Here is a 16,080-nt window from a genome sequence, read left to right on the forward strand (position 1 = left end):
GTTGAACTGAAAAATAGCCAAAATGGCATTAATTCAACATGAATTGTTCAGGTAAAGTGAACAAAACTGAAAAATAATTTTTTTGAGTGCACTTGAATGATTCAGATCGAACTAATTGTAGTATTACACAAAGATAACCCAAGTAAGGATTGTTTTAATTCAGCCACATTAGAAAGTTTTTGAGCATGAATGGACCGATTAAGGTCATGCCACAGCATCTCAATCAGATTTTAGTCTGGACTTCGACTTTTGGCCAATACAAAACCTTAATGTTGTTTTTCTTGAGCCATTCAGAGGTAGAATTACTGGTGTGTTGACTGTTGCGATGATCTTTTTATTAAATGCTGTGTTGATTTTTCGCCAGGAGTAATGGGAAAATGTTTTTAGCAGATGTGAGATGAGCCTTTGTGTTCTTTTTTTGTCATCAATAACTTTTGCCTTGGAGCTCTCCCAGTCTCTTTCTTATTGTTGAATCATGAGCATAGACTTTAACTGAGGCGAGTGAGACCTGTAGCTCTTTAGATCCTGTTCTTGGTTCTTTTATGACCTCCTGGATGAGTCATCACTGCACTCTTGGAGTAATTTGGTGGACCTGCCACTCCTGAGAAGGTTCTACACTGTTCCATGTTCCATAAAGGCTCTGACTGTGGTTCGCTGGAGTCCCGAAGCTTTAGAAATGGCTTTATGAGATTGATTCCTTCTCTTCTTGAATTTCTTCAGATCTCGGCAGGATGTGTTTCTTTTGAAGCATGCTTCACTTTGTCAGACAGATTCTATTTAAGTGATTTCTTGATTCAGCAGGTCTGGCAGTAATCAGGGTGTTCCTAGTGAAATTTAACTCCCCTTTCTAAAATAACGTGTTTAATCACACTTCTTTCATGATTTAACAGGAGGGGGCAATTCATTTTTCACATAGGGACAGGTTGTTTTGGAAAGCTTTTGAACATAGACTTCAGTGCACGATCCTAACTTAAATTTGTATAATTCATGACCGAATATATTTTGTAACATGATATTGATGTACCGTTTACATGGTAATGCAATGTCTGATTTTAAAATGGGTTTTAAAGAATGAATTTTGAGATTTTAAGTTTTCAGTCGATATATAATTTCTGATGATTTCTAAAATGTGATAGAGAAAAAGTCAACGACAAAGTCATTTTTTTAAAACAAAGGTCAAAACTCCTGTTATGATGTAGATTTTTGAGGGTGCACTCTTGTCATTAATCTATTACTTTTCCTACATAATTTTTAACAAAAAACACTGGTAAAATATATATTTGGGAGTCTTAGACCTTTCCAACGATATACAGTTTGTCAAGATTAGATTCGATTTAATTGTAATATAGTGAAGTAAATGTAGGCGTCCCGGGCTGACAGTTAAAGGGTTTTAATAAATTAAATACTCATTTAAAAACTGCAGTTTTGTATTGAGTTGCATTAACTTTGTGCAATATTAAAATGTGTCTGATGATCTTAATCTTTTAAGTGTGACAAATATGAAAAAACAAACAACAAAACAAAACCGGTTGGGGACAAAAACCTTTCAGCGCTGTGTATATATCTGTGTATATATACACTCACTGCATAATATATGAATCACTCTTTTGATCTACAGACTCTTGTAGGCATTATTTGGCTCAATATTTCTAAAGCGAGAGGGTCTTTTTTCATGTTTGAGATGACAGACACAGGTTTATGGCGACAGAAAGGATCCGCGTTCGGCCAGTCCAGCTAGTTGCTGTAAAGATAAGACTGGAGTAGGTGATTCACAAACCTTCAAAATGAGAAATGATATCTGGATGCTCCACCGCCTGATAAGAGCTTCAGCGTTTGGGCATTTCATGGCTATTTTTCCCATCAGCCATGATAGACAGACAGACGTGTCACAGCACCTGAAGGGAGTATTCCATCCAGACCCCTTTAACATTCAGTTTTCCAGCCTAATCCTGAATTTGAGCATTTATATTGGATTTCAGACAGAGGGAATTGTATATAAAGCTCCTGTGAAGACATTGTTTTGCAAGATTATAGATTGGTTTTGAGACTCCACCTTGGGAAATGTGAAATACAACCATGATTGACAGGAAAACCCAGAAACAGCTCTGGTTCCTAAAATAGTTTTCCTAAAAAAGTTCCCAACAAAGTGCCTATACAAATAACTCGCTCACAATTTGCCATGCTAAATGACTTGATGTCTATTTTCAGCAACTGGCTAATAAATTGTTGATTTCACTCACCAGTGTTTAAGTTGGAGGCAAAAAGAGTTGTTCAAAGAGCTGATTGCCCCTAATAACTTTCCTAGTATTTTTCCATACTACTGAAGTCTAAGGGGTCTGTAAACGGTTTGTTTACCATTGCCTGATTGCACGGGCGTCACAATCATTGTAACCCACCCTCCTTTTAAAGGGATCCCTTGGTATTTAGACTTTTATGGCTTAATATAATGTTAATGATGTGTCTTACTGAAATATAGTAGAAAACCCATGAAAGATTTACGTTATTAAAAGAAATCCATTGTTTTATACATATTTTGGACTATGGGGGACGCCATTATTTCGATGACGTAAAATGGTTGCACTCGATGAGATACTGCCGCATTTTACCAACTCTAAATATTTAATTCAACTCAATTCAATTCTCGTTTATTTGTATAGCACTTTTCACGAAACAAATCATTGCAAAGCATCTTTACAGAAAATGTTAGTTTCTATTTTAAAGTTTCTACATTATATTTAGTAGCTTATCAATGGTGACTCAAGTGGTGCTCAAAACAACTTACTAGACTTTTGTTGCTGTGCTATATTTTGGGAAACCTTTCCAGGTATGTGGTAGCCATTTCAGACTATATAAAACAAGGGTTTAATTGAAAGGCACCAGAATACAGGAAATTGCATCTAGTCCAGTAAATCTTTTCTAGGTGAGGACCAACACACATTTTATGTATTTTGCTTCCGATGCCCATGCTTGATTGACATATTTAAGTCGAAGATGACTCATGTACACATGAGAAGGAATGCATGGTGTCCTGAAGGAACAAAGATGAAAGAAAATAAAGCAGCTCAAATGCATTTCATCTGCAGTGTTTGTCGCTCTGGGAACAATGCTGGCTGTCATGGTGCGAACGCTGCCCACTGAAGCATGACTGCCGGATTGTCAAAGCCTTCGGAAAACGAGAGCCAGCTTTTCCCTACACAAGCCTGGGAGATGTGCATGGATCCGGACCGTCAGGATCACAGGACTCAATGAAGTCCAGACAGACTGACTGATCAACCGTGGGATAAACAGATGAGGGACATGAAACAACCGGAGCAAGAGAACGGGAATAAAGTTGAAAAGCGTTTAGCTGTAATAGAAAAACCGAAGCATTTATGCTGATAAAAAGGCTCTTTTTGGGGAAAAAAATAACTGTTTACTCACTTGTTTGGATTGAGTGCAACAGTTAGTGTCACTTTCTCAATGGCTTTGTTTCTGAAATATTGTAAAAACTGCTTAAAAATTTATTAATGAAGCATGTTTTACAGTTTTTCATGATTTAATTGAAAATGTAATTCACTGTGATACTTGCTGTTACCTAATACTATTAAAACCATGTAGGCAATTTAAATAAAACTTTTCAAATTTTTAAATTAAAACAATGTTAATTTACACACTCTCAGGACATCCAAGCTGTAGATGATTTTTAAATATATACTGTATACACACACACACACACACACACACACACACTACTTGACTGAAAGACTGAAAAAAATGACAAAATCATATGACAAAATGACAAGAACTTAAACTACATGAAAACTAAAGATACGAAAACAAAAGCGAATTAAAAATATTAATAAATGATCATATAATTAATAATAAAATCACACTAATGTAAATCACCTAAATTATATTCCATATTTTGTTATGTTGTTCCATTATACATATAAAAGTTATAATTTTTTTTAAATGGTGGAAATAAACAAGATTTTCACTCTATTTTAAATCATAAAAAAAAAAAAAAAGATCTGTTGACAATAACTCACAATGATCCTGTAACAGAATCAACATGAGATCACTTCAGGGACACAAAAACACCTTCAAGTGACACTGAAAGACAGCCTTCAATACATGATGTTTCTGCAGAGAATCCGAGAACAAACACAGGACAGAAAACACATCTGCAAACACTGGCTTTCTTCAGGATCATTATGTAGATCAGTCCGTGTTACAGCATCTATTCCCCAAATGTAATTTCCAGTACTTCAGAACTGAACGATTGTAAATGTTAGAGAAGACTAATGCTAACAACGAGTCAATAAATCCCTGCGTTTGCATTGCCGTATTTCAGCCGCTCATTACGTCTGTGTCGAGCGTTTCTTTAAAGCAGGATTAAAAACCGAAGGTGTTTATTAACACAGTCATCAGAATCAGTTCTGTTTGGCCACGTGAACAGTAAATGATGGCCCAGAGGAGGAGATCTTTGTGAAGCACTGGGTTAACAAACAGTTTAGCTGCTGATTTCTCTATTGATTGGTTTGAGAGAGAATATTTGCTGAGCTAAACCACTGTAATTACAAATCCTGCTGGCAAACTCGGAGTCCATCACCAGGCCTAAAATAAGAGGCTTCAGGGACCCATTTATCAGGGATCCTGAATAAAACCACAAACCCACTCACTCTTAGAAAAAAGGGTTCATTGGGGTTCTATATAGAACCATAGGGTTCTTTACTCAACTTTATGATAAAAAGGTTCTATAATGACAAGAAAGAACCATTTTGGCACAAAGGTTCTTTGGGCTTTTATTCATTCATATATTACATTATTCTGCAACATTTTTATTTGTAATTAAATTACTGTTTTTAGTAACTGATTTTTGGAGAAAAACTTAAATGGCACTCTTCGTGTGATATTGATTAACTACATAAAATGATATAAATATATACATTTTCTAACCCCCATATCTTGAATTTTGTGATCATTCACATGCATTCATAATACACCGTAATTGAATACACCGAATAATGCAGTGAAAGAACGCACTCAAAATGCACAAGCGCACTAGTATGACTTCCTCATGTATCTTTACATTAGCCTTGATGCGTGCACAATTTGTTTAGTTTTTGAATACACTTGATAGTGTTAAAAGGCACATCATTAAAACAAAAAAATATAAGTTCACATATCACACCTAAACACGCGAGGAAAAATTAGAACTAGATACTAAATTAGTTAAAAATGACTTTCCATATACATCTATGATTCGGGAACCACAAACTAACTCAAATGATTAGTGAACCAGCTCCAAACTCCCGAAATGTCTCAAATGATTCACGCTCCGAACTCCCACACTGACTCAAATGATTCGCGAACATGCTCCGAACTCCCGAACTGATTCAAATGATTCGCGATCCTGCTACGAAACTCCAGAATTGACTGAAATGATTCGCTAACCTGCTCCGAACTCTCGTACTGATTAAAATGATCCGCAAAGCCACTCCGAATTCCCAAACCATCTCAAATGATTCGCAATCCCCGAACTGACTCAAATGATTCGCGAACCCCAAACTGACTCAAATGATTCGCGATCCTGCTCCGAACTCCCGAACTGACTCAAATGATCCGCAATTCAAATGATATGCGTTATGGTCTATACAAACACACAGTAAAACAAAGTAATTTTTAAACACTATTTTGTTTAAGTCAGACCAGCACAAACTGAATATTGTATATCACAAGGATTTCTGAAATAAATAACAAAACCTGCATATTAAAAAAAAACTAAAGTGGCTTCTGCATCATAAAAGCTGTTGCGTTGAGCCCTTAAAAATGTTCCTTTCACAGCTTAAGTATGAAAACTATCAACAATGGACAACATAACACAAAACACTTTGAAATAAATAAAAGCAATCTGAATTATTCAGAATCAGTTTCCAGAAACATACACATACATACATATATATATATATATATATATATATATATATATATATATATATATATATATATATATATATATATATATATATATATATATATATATATATATATATATATACACACACACACACACATATATATATATAAAAGGGCCGGGACTCGGTTAAAAAAAATAATCTAATTAATTAGAGGCTTTGTAATTAATTAATCGAAATTAATCGCATTTTAATCGCATATAAATATTTGACCTGAGAACAGTGAGAAGTAATTTTTTTTCACATGGATTTATAGTATACCATTGAATAATGACTGAATACATAAGCTTAAGCAACAAAATATTGTTTATTTTTGTTCAACCAAGTCTAGCAGACCAGTGCAATTTTTGCCATGAAGTGTATCAATAGCATATTTAGAAACAATTTAGAAATAGTACATTTCAGAAATTCAGGTAGCTTATAGGTGCTGGAACCTTCTGTAAAGTGTTTTATTTATTTATTTTTTAAGTAAAACACAAAACTGTCAATTACATTCAGAACATTAGAAACACTGACTATTAGAAAACATCTCTCTGTTGCTTCAGAGGCCATAACATACTCAAGTCCAACTCTCAACAACCTTGGCCAAAACAATACAAGAGTTCAACATAAACTGTCGCACCAACAAAATAATACATAGTTCAACATAAAATGTCCACGCTAGCTGCTATACGTTTTGCGTTTAGGTGATACTTGAGGCTCGATGTGCTGCTGCGGTGATATGCGAACGCTAGTTGGTGCTTCAGTATAAACGGTCCGCCGAAACCCGTCCAGTGAGAAACGTTCCGCGGTGCAGAAATAAGTTATTAAAAATGCGGGAATTTTTTTTCTGTAATTAATTAATCTTAGTTAACGCGTTATTTTTTGTGTAATTAATTAATCTCAATTAACGTGTTAAAGTCCCGGCCCTAATATATATATATATATATATATAAATGCTGTTTAAAAATGAAATCTATGTTATCATGCTAAGGAGCTGACTGAAAGCCGGCGACTCCACAGTAGAGACAGGCTGCATGTTTTCAACAATGTTTCACCTGTATGAGAAAAACATACAGAGAATCACTTAAGACACTTTGCTGTAGACCCATTCCACATAATAATATTCATTAAAACTGTATGTTAACCAGAGATGTATAGTAACGAAGTAGAACTACTTCACTACTGTACTTAAGTACTAAAAGGCGGTATCTGTACTTTACTAGAGTATTATTTTTTTCTCCTACTTCCACTTTTACTTCGGTACATATTTTTGCTGAGTTTAATACTTTTACTCCGATATTTTTTTTGTGCTGCATCGTTACTCGTTACAATTATAATAATGTTACGAATCATTCCATTACAAACCACTGCCTGAACTGTAGATGGCAGGTTTGATGAAGCTGGCACATCATTGAGCGAAACAAGCGATTAAGAAGACTGCGTGTGCTGACTGAACTGCTGTGAAGAGAGAAATGAACACCGAGCCGAGCCAGATAATGACTCGTTCACGAGTCAAGAACCGGTTGCATCGGTTTTCGGGTTTGACCAGTAACGTTAGTTCTTTCTGACAGTTCGATTCAATAAACCAGTTGAAGAAAACAGTTCACCGATTCTTTTGCGCTCGATGCAATGGCGTCATTGGCGTTGACTGCACATGGGCTCATAACATTAGAATCAGTTCAGAATCAATCACCAAAAGAATCAGTTCGGTTCCAGACGCTCTGTGTGTCGGTTTGCTTCACGCTAAATCACACATGCGCAGTATCATCAGCTCCTCGGTTCACGAATCGGACGCGTCTGACAGAAACGGTTCTTGACTCGTGAACGAGTCATTATCTGGCTCGGCTCGGTGTTCATCTTCAGTTCTCTCTTCACATCAGTTCAGTCAGTGTACTGTTTGAGTCAATGAATTACTCCGGGGTATTGGTTTGTTTTAACTCAGAGGGAGTGTCAGACATTTTAAACAAGTTAGCAGCTTAATTCATCTGTGGATTAATGCGTATTGGAGACGCGAACCGTTTAAAACGATTCAGTTCGATTTGGTGGACTGTTTCAAAAAGATCCGGTTAAATCGAATGATTCGTTCGCGAACCAGATATCACAAACTGCTTTGTTTTTAACTGTCTTACAACAGACACTGAAGAGAAGACAATGCTGAATAAAGTAGTAGTTTTTGCTATTTTTGGACCAAAATGTATTTTCCATGCTTCAAAAAATTCTAAATGACCCTCTGATGTCTTACGGGTTTGAAACAACATGAGGGTAAGTTATTAATGACATCATTTTGCAAATTGGGCTAACTAACCCTAGTAACCCTTTTTTGTTTACAAGAAGTTACAGTCAAAGGAATTGTGATTGTTAATCATTTGAAATAGTAAAAACAATATGTTCAAACTTTTGACTACTTTCTTTAATAGCTACATAACACAATACTTCTACTTTTACTTTCAGTACTTGAGTAGTAAATTTTAAAATAGACTACTTGCAATACTTAAGTACAAAAAATGTTGAATACTTTAGTACTTTTACTTAAGTGTGGTGCTTAAAGAGCACTTCTACTTCTACTCAAGTCACTTTTTTGATAGAGCACTTGTACTTTTACTCAAGTATGGTTCTCTAGTACTTTATACATCTCTGATGTTAACACGTATGAGCTTGCTGCATGAATCCGTGAGTAGGCTACAGTTTACAAATCCATGATGCAAGACTGCAAACTTTCCAGTACTCCTCTGTACTTATAATCCGGTTTCAACCCAGTCCTAGGAGGTTTGTCTGTTTTATCCATCTTCACTAAAATGTCTTAAAATTGCTTGGTTATTGACCAGTAATGCTAGGAGATTGTAGATATACAATAGGAATTTTGTTATTTACTACGTTTTTCAGATTATATTAAACCTGGAAAATATTGGAGAAGATCAATTTAGTTTTTAGGAGCACATTACTGTGATAAATGCCGAACTGATTCAAATGATTCGCGATCCCGCTCCGAACTCCCGAAGTGATTCAAATGATTCGCGATCCCCAAACTGACTCAAATGATTCGCGATCCCGCTCCGAACTCCCGAAATGACTCAAACGATTCGCGAACGATTCTGTGAACTCCCGAACTCATTCAAATGATTCGCGATCCCGCTGTTAACTCCCGAACTGACTCAAATTTTTCGCGATCCCGATTCGAACTCTCGAATTGATTCAAATGATCCGCGATTCAAATGATATGCGTTATGGTCTATACAAACACAAAGGAAAACAGAAAGTCAGACCAGCACAAACTGAATATTGTATATCACAAGGATTGCTGAAATAAATAACAAAACAACTGAATAATACATTCAGAATCAATTTCAACAAACATACATACATATGTTTATATGAAGAGTTTGGTAGCAAAACGCGATAAACGCCATTTTTTGACATTTGGATTTTATTATCGGAAATCACTGTTCAGATGTACCTTAATCTATGTGTGAATTGCTGCCATTAATAAGATTTAAAAAATTACATTTTAAGCCTACTACAAAATGTATTTTTTCACAAAACGCGATATCCGCCAGCCCAGTTTCTTTACAAAGTGCGATATAGGCTATAGAACGTTCAGGATGCTGCACGAGCTCAGGATGTCACACGAGGAGAGAGTCACCACTGGTGAAGTGTTCCGAGTTTTCTCAGTGATTTAACAAAAAGTGAACAAGGATAAAATACTCCTGCGTCTGTCAACAATAAACAAATGCGAATAGAGCGTCTGGCGCAAATTATTTCTAGAAAATCTTTCTTAAAACCCCTATTTTGAAAGTCAAAAGGTGTCTCTAGATGCGTGAACGAGTCGAATTTGCGTCTTCCGCGCCTCCCTAAACGCCTTCGCGCCGCGAGACCTCCAGGAACACGTAAACGCGCCTTTGCATTGCGTTTTGCAAAAAAGAAGAAAAAAAAAGAAATGTTATGTTGTGTATGTTCTGGCCAAAACTAAATCAGAATCTTATTATTATTAATCAATCTTTGTATATACACTATTCCATATATTTATGATGCATTGTTTTTTTTAACCAATTTAAGATGTTTAACAATGTTAAGATAAATATGTTGCATTTTGGCATGGTTTTTGACTTATTTATGAACTAGTAACAGTTATTTGTGCTATGTTACTTCTAAATATTTTTCCTTAGATGAACTGTCTTTTCCTCATTTCAGCAAACAAAAAGATGCAAGACTGCAAACTTTCCAGTACTCCTGTGTACCTGTGTACTGATAATCCGGTTTCCACCCAGTCCCAAGAGGTTTGTCTGTTTTATCCTTCACTAAAACGTCTTAAAATTGTTTGGTTATTGACCAGTAATGCTAGGAGATTGTAGATATACAATAGGAATTTTGTTATTTACTACGTTTTTCAGATTATATTAAACCTGGAAAATATTGGAGAAAATCAATTAAGTTTTCAGGAGCACATTACTGTGATAAATGCCGAACTGATTCAAATGATTAGCGATCCTGCTCTGAACTCCCGAATCATTTGAGTCATTTCGGGTTTTCGGAGCGGGATCGCGAATCATTTGAGTCAGTTGGGAGATCGCGAATCATTTGAGTTACAAATGATTCGGGTTACGAAAAGATCGCGAATCATTTGAGTTACAAATGATTCGCGATCCCGCTCCGAACACCCGAAATGACTCAAATGATTCGCGAACCCGCTTTGAACTCCCGAACTGATTCAAATGATTCGCGAACCCGCACCAAACTCTCTAATTGAGTTACAAATGATTCGCGATCCCCAAACTGACTCAAATGATTCGCGATCCCGCTCCGAACACCCGAAATGACTCAAATGATTCGCGAACCCACTTTGAACTCCCGAACTGATTCAAATGATTCGCGAAACCTATCCAAACTCTCAAATTGATTCAAATGATCCGCGATTCAAATGATATGCGTTATGCTCTATACAAACACAAAGTAAAACAGAAAGTAATTTTTAAACACTATTTTGTTTAAGTCAGACCAGCACAAACTGAATACTGAATATCACAAGGATTGCTGAAATAAATAACAAAACACCTGAATAATATATTCATGAAAACTAAAGTGGCTTCTGCATCATAAAAGCGGTTGTGTTGAGCCCTGAAAAATGTTCCTTTCACAGCTTAAGTATGAAAACTATCAACAATGGACAACATAAAACATTTTGAAATAAATAAAAGCAATCTGAATTATTCAGAATCAGTTTCCAGAAACATACATACAAACACACACACACACATATATAGCTATATATACTGTTTAAAAGTGAAATCTATGTTATCATGCTGAGGAGCTGACTGAAAGCCGGCGACTCCACAGTAGAGACAGGCTGCATGTTTTCAACAATGTTTCACCTGTATGAGAAAAACATACAGAGAATCACTTAAGACACTTTGCTGTAGACCCATTCCACATAATAATATTCATTAAAACTTAACATGTAGGAGCTTGCTGCATGAATCCGTGAGTAGGCTACAGTTTACAAATCCATGATGGTCTGATGGAAATATTGTTGTGGTAACTCAGAGAAATACATTTTTAAGTAATTTACTTTTTATAAGCTTTAAACCCATTAGTAATTAAGTTGTCAATGTTTCTTCAGCGGATTTACACTAAAACACGAAAGAGCCTGAACAACGACAGTGTCACAAGTTGCCTTACATTGGTAAGTTTTGTTGTGCTTGTTGCAAACTGTTAAATTTTGTCTTTTCTGATCCTAAGCTTAGTTTTTAACTGCAGATAGTGATCTAAGTTTTTGACCGCAAACTCAAATGGTAATGAAGAACAGCCCTACAGAACAGAACAGAACAGCCATACAATCTGCAGTATGAGACATACGGCCAAATCAAGTTTTTGATTATTCTTGACATCCATGAATGAAAGTCAAGGGGGATTTGGAACAACAAAGGTAAACATGTAAATGGTGACAGATTTATTTTTCGGGGCGGGGGGATGCTTTAATTCCACTGATAATTGATTTTCAGTTACTTCTGAATATTTTTCCTTATATGAACTGTCTTTTGCTCATTTCAGCAAACAAAAAGATGCAAGACTGCAAACTTTCCAGTACTCCTCTGTACTGATAATCCAGATTCCACCCAGTCCCAGGAGGTTTGTCTGTTTTATCCATCTTCACTAAAATGTCTTAAAATTGCTTGGTTATTGACCAGTAATGCTAGGAGATTGTAGATATACAATAGGAATTGTTTTAATGAATTTTTCTTTCTTTCTTTTTTTGGTCGCTGCTGCATGAAGTGAAGATGCGGTTTGGGAAGGACCTTCACCTTAATCTAGAGACTGCTCTTCAAGTTCTGAACAGTTTAAGTTAAATTAAATTACATTTATGCATTAAGCAGACGCGACTTATAGTGCATTCAGGCTATCAATTTTTTACCTATCATGTGTTCCCGGGGGAAATCGAACCCCCAACCTTGCGCTTGATATCGCAATGAACAACCAATTGAGCTACAGGAGCTTTTTTCCTTAACCATTAGTTGCTTGGTTTGTTGAATGGTTACTAATAAATCTATTTATACCATTATACTATTTTTGTGAATATAAATAAATGACTAGTTCTATGCACTTTGGGTGTGCTTTTTTTCAGTATTCATGGGTGAATTTATGTGAATTACATTTTTACATTTTAGGGTCTTGATGTTTGTCAATTATTTGAAATATTTAATCCTTAAAAAGGGTTCTATAAAGAACCTTTTAGGGGTTCCAAATACATAGCGCCTGATAGAACCTTTTCTTCTAAGAGTCCACTGCATCTGCATTGATTTGGAAAGTTTCAGTTTTCTTTTATTAATTCGTACTGCTTACGTTTTGAATAAACCACTTACAGTTATTGGCCGTGAACGAATCTACAATCATGTGTTGTGTAGGAGAGTTGAAATTTAGTTTTAGTTTAAATATGTCAATTTTAGATTGTTTTTCTAATATTTATGTTTAGATTTATTTAAATTTGAACTGTTGTTCTACATTCAGAAATGTAGCTTTATTTTATAGCATTTATAATTTTAGTAATTACAAATACTGAAATAAAATAAATAATTATGCTTTGGCATTTTTCTATTTTTTTTAAATGTTCTATTTAGCTTTAATTTATTTCAGTTTTAGTAATTCAACTTAAATTTTATTTAAAGATTTTAAGTTTTTTATTTAATATATTTTATTATATTTGTACTGTTGTAGTTTTAGAAACTTTCTAGTGTTTTTGTAATTTTTATTAGTTTTAATAAAAACTACATATCTGTTCATCTTTTTTATTCCAGGTTTAGGAATTTTAGCATTTCAACTTTAAAATATGCTAGTCAACATGCCTAATTTTCATTTTCTAGCTAATATTCATATTTTATTTGTATAGTATTTTTATTAAGTTTGATGTGCTTGATGACATTTTTAATTAAAAAAATATTTAGATTTTTCTTTTCAGTTTTACTAGTACTAAAAGTACTAGTACTTTAACTTATATTACATTTTATTTTATTTTTCATATAATATAAATATTTTATTAATAAATGTTTGTAATTTGTAGTTTTGGCTATTAGTTTAGCTTTAATATATATAAAAAATATTTCAGTTTCAGTAATTTTAGTTACATTTCTATACATACGTTTCATAAAAATCAGGTGAAAATCCACCTGCAGGTGAGATGTGAGACTATATTCTTGATTTTTCAGTCAAATGCATCTTTGCAGCAATTAAATGCAAGTAACAAACACACTGATATATCTACAGGAAACAAGTTTTGACTTGTTGATATAACTAAAGTGATGCCAGTCAGTGTCAAACATTAGACTTTGAAAGTGCAAACACAAAGGAGCAGCACGTCCTGAAGTCCTCACAGAAATGCCAGGTGTCGAGGAGACACATGGGGTCTGACTGTCTCACAACAGTTCGACTGTGCTCATGTTTATTCATTAGGACACATTAGCATGTATTTATAGATATATATATACACACCGTGCACACTGGCACAGAAACCAAGCTCTCATTACTAAAGCTGTGACATCTGGCAGATCAGTTTCAGCTTCACACCGATGCTGATCCCAAATCTTTCAAGTTTTTGGCAGCGTCTCAGCAAATATTAGAGGTGATTATGAGCCCTTTTTAATGAGATTATGCTCGTCTTAAGGTACAACATCATCTTACCCTTGAAGGTCCAATTAAACCCAAAATCTCACCTCTCATTCATAATTCATTCATCGCTGTGTGCAAATAATGAATTTAGTGGCATGCCCTGCATCTTAACTCGCATCATTAAAACAGCATGACCGCTAAGCACTGAAACAACAACAGCATATCAAATCATTTATTATTATTTTTAATGAAAGTTAATCTAAAAACCATCCGTTTTTGACCCTCATGCTGTTCCAAAACTCTCGGAAGAAAGATGTTTAAAACTTTCATTGTTATTAAAAGTTTATAATGACCACATTTGAACTGGTGCTCTATGAAAAAATAAGCTATACAGCTCAAACAAATAAACTAATAAATAATGAAAAATAATACATGATAAAATTTAAAAATATTAAAATTATATATTATATTAAAACAATGAAATTTATTATAACAAAAATACATCCATAAGTCAAATAAAAATTATATTCAAAAATTACATGTATAACAGAAAATAAACAAACATTAAACATACTGCGGAATACTAAATTAAATACATTTGTTTAATAAAGTTACTTAAAACTATGAATATATATAAATAATTAAAAGATAAAATGTTGAAATCATATGAGACCTATATATTACACAATTAAAATAATATTAAAAATAAAAATAATTGATTGAAAACAAATAAATAAAATATAAAAAAATAAATAAAATAAAATGCTGAAAATGCAAAATTAAAAAACAAAATAAATGGTTAAAAATTAAAAACTAATGCATTAAACTTTAAATAAACAATTAAATATTAACATGATATATTATATTATGCATTATAATGAAAATAAATAATAAAGAACAAATATATAAATATGATTACAAAATAAACTAAAATCATATAAACTAATATATGTGTAATATATATATATATATATACACATGTATGTGTGTGTGTGTGTGTGTGTGTGTCAATAATCATAAGGATATTAAGTTAAGATCATGTTCCATGAAGATGTTTTGTAAATTCCCTATTTTCAGATATCTCAGACAAATATTGTCTCATCCTTAAAAAAAAAAAAAAAAAATCATACATCAATGAACATTTGGAAAAATGGCTAAATCTGTGGCCCAGGGTGTGTTTGAACTTATTTCTTACATAGGGACCCCTTTCATGCTTTTCCCAAATTTGCATTCAAAGGAAGTCCTTAAAATCTCAATAGAGCATGATAAATCTCTCTCATTTTCTGCCCTTTATGTTCAAAGCATGGGTTCTCTTCTAGTGGTCAAAGCCACCTTTAATATCACAGTGGCTCCGCCGGAGTAATTCAAAGCCTCGTCCTCCCGCGGCTCCTTCAGCGATAACTCAAATTGACTTTCACGGCCTAATTCAAATGGTACATGTTAAATAATTAGCATTAAGACAGTCATATTCATAGACGAACTCTCAAACTCTTAAGCTGGCCGAAGTGGCTCTTGATAAGTCTGTGTTTAACGCAGGAGTAATTACAGCTTTAGCATTCTTCAGCAGGCCCCAGCTCAGCCGCTAATGACAATTCAATGAGGCCGGTCGACTCCGTATAATCACAACACTGACTCCAGAACATGAGCCTCCAACCACGGCACACAAACCAAGCACAGAAAACAAACAGCTTTCAAAATAAACACATTATTGATAATAACTATAATTAGTACAGCTAATTAGACAAACGTAGGGTGTTTGCAATGAATCAATTATCAGCAGCAAAGACAGAATATGAAAGAAATTATAAAAGTTATGAAAGCAAGTCATCATTTTTAAAAAGTTTGTTTACTGAAGAACATGCTGTTGATATTTTTGTATTATTTACATTCTAATTTAAAAAATCTGTGTATAATACATTTATTTGTAATATTTTTAATATTATATATTTTGATTTAGGTTTTTGTATTTTGTACGCCTTTTGCCATGAATAAATTGAAAAAAAATATTTCAATTTAACATGAATTTTTTTCTCCAGTTTTAGCAATA

The sequence above is a fragment of the Carassius auratus genome, unplaced genomic scaffold (assembly GCF_003368295.1).
Source record: "Carassius auratus strain Wakin unplaced genomic scaffold, ASM336829v1 scaf_tig00011176, whole genome shotgun sequence".
Lineage (NCBI taxonomy): Eukaryota > Metazoa > Chordata > Actinopteri > Cypriniformes > Cyprinidae > Carassius > Carassius auratus.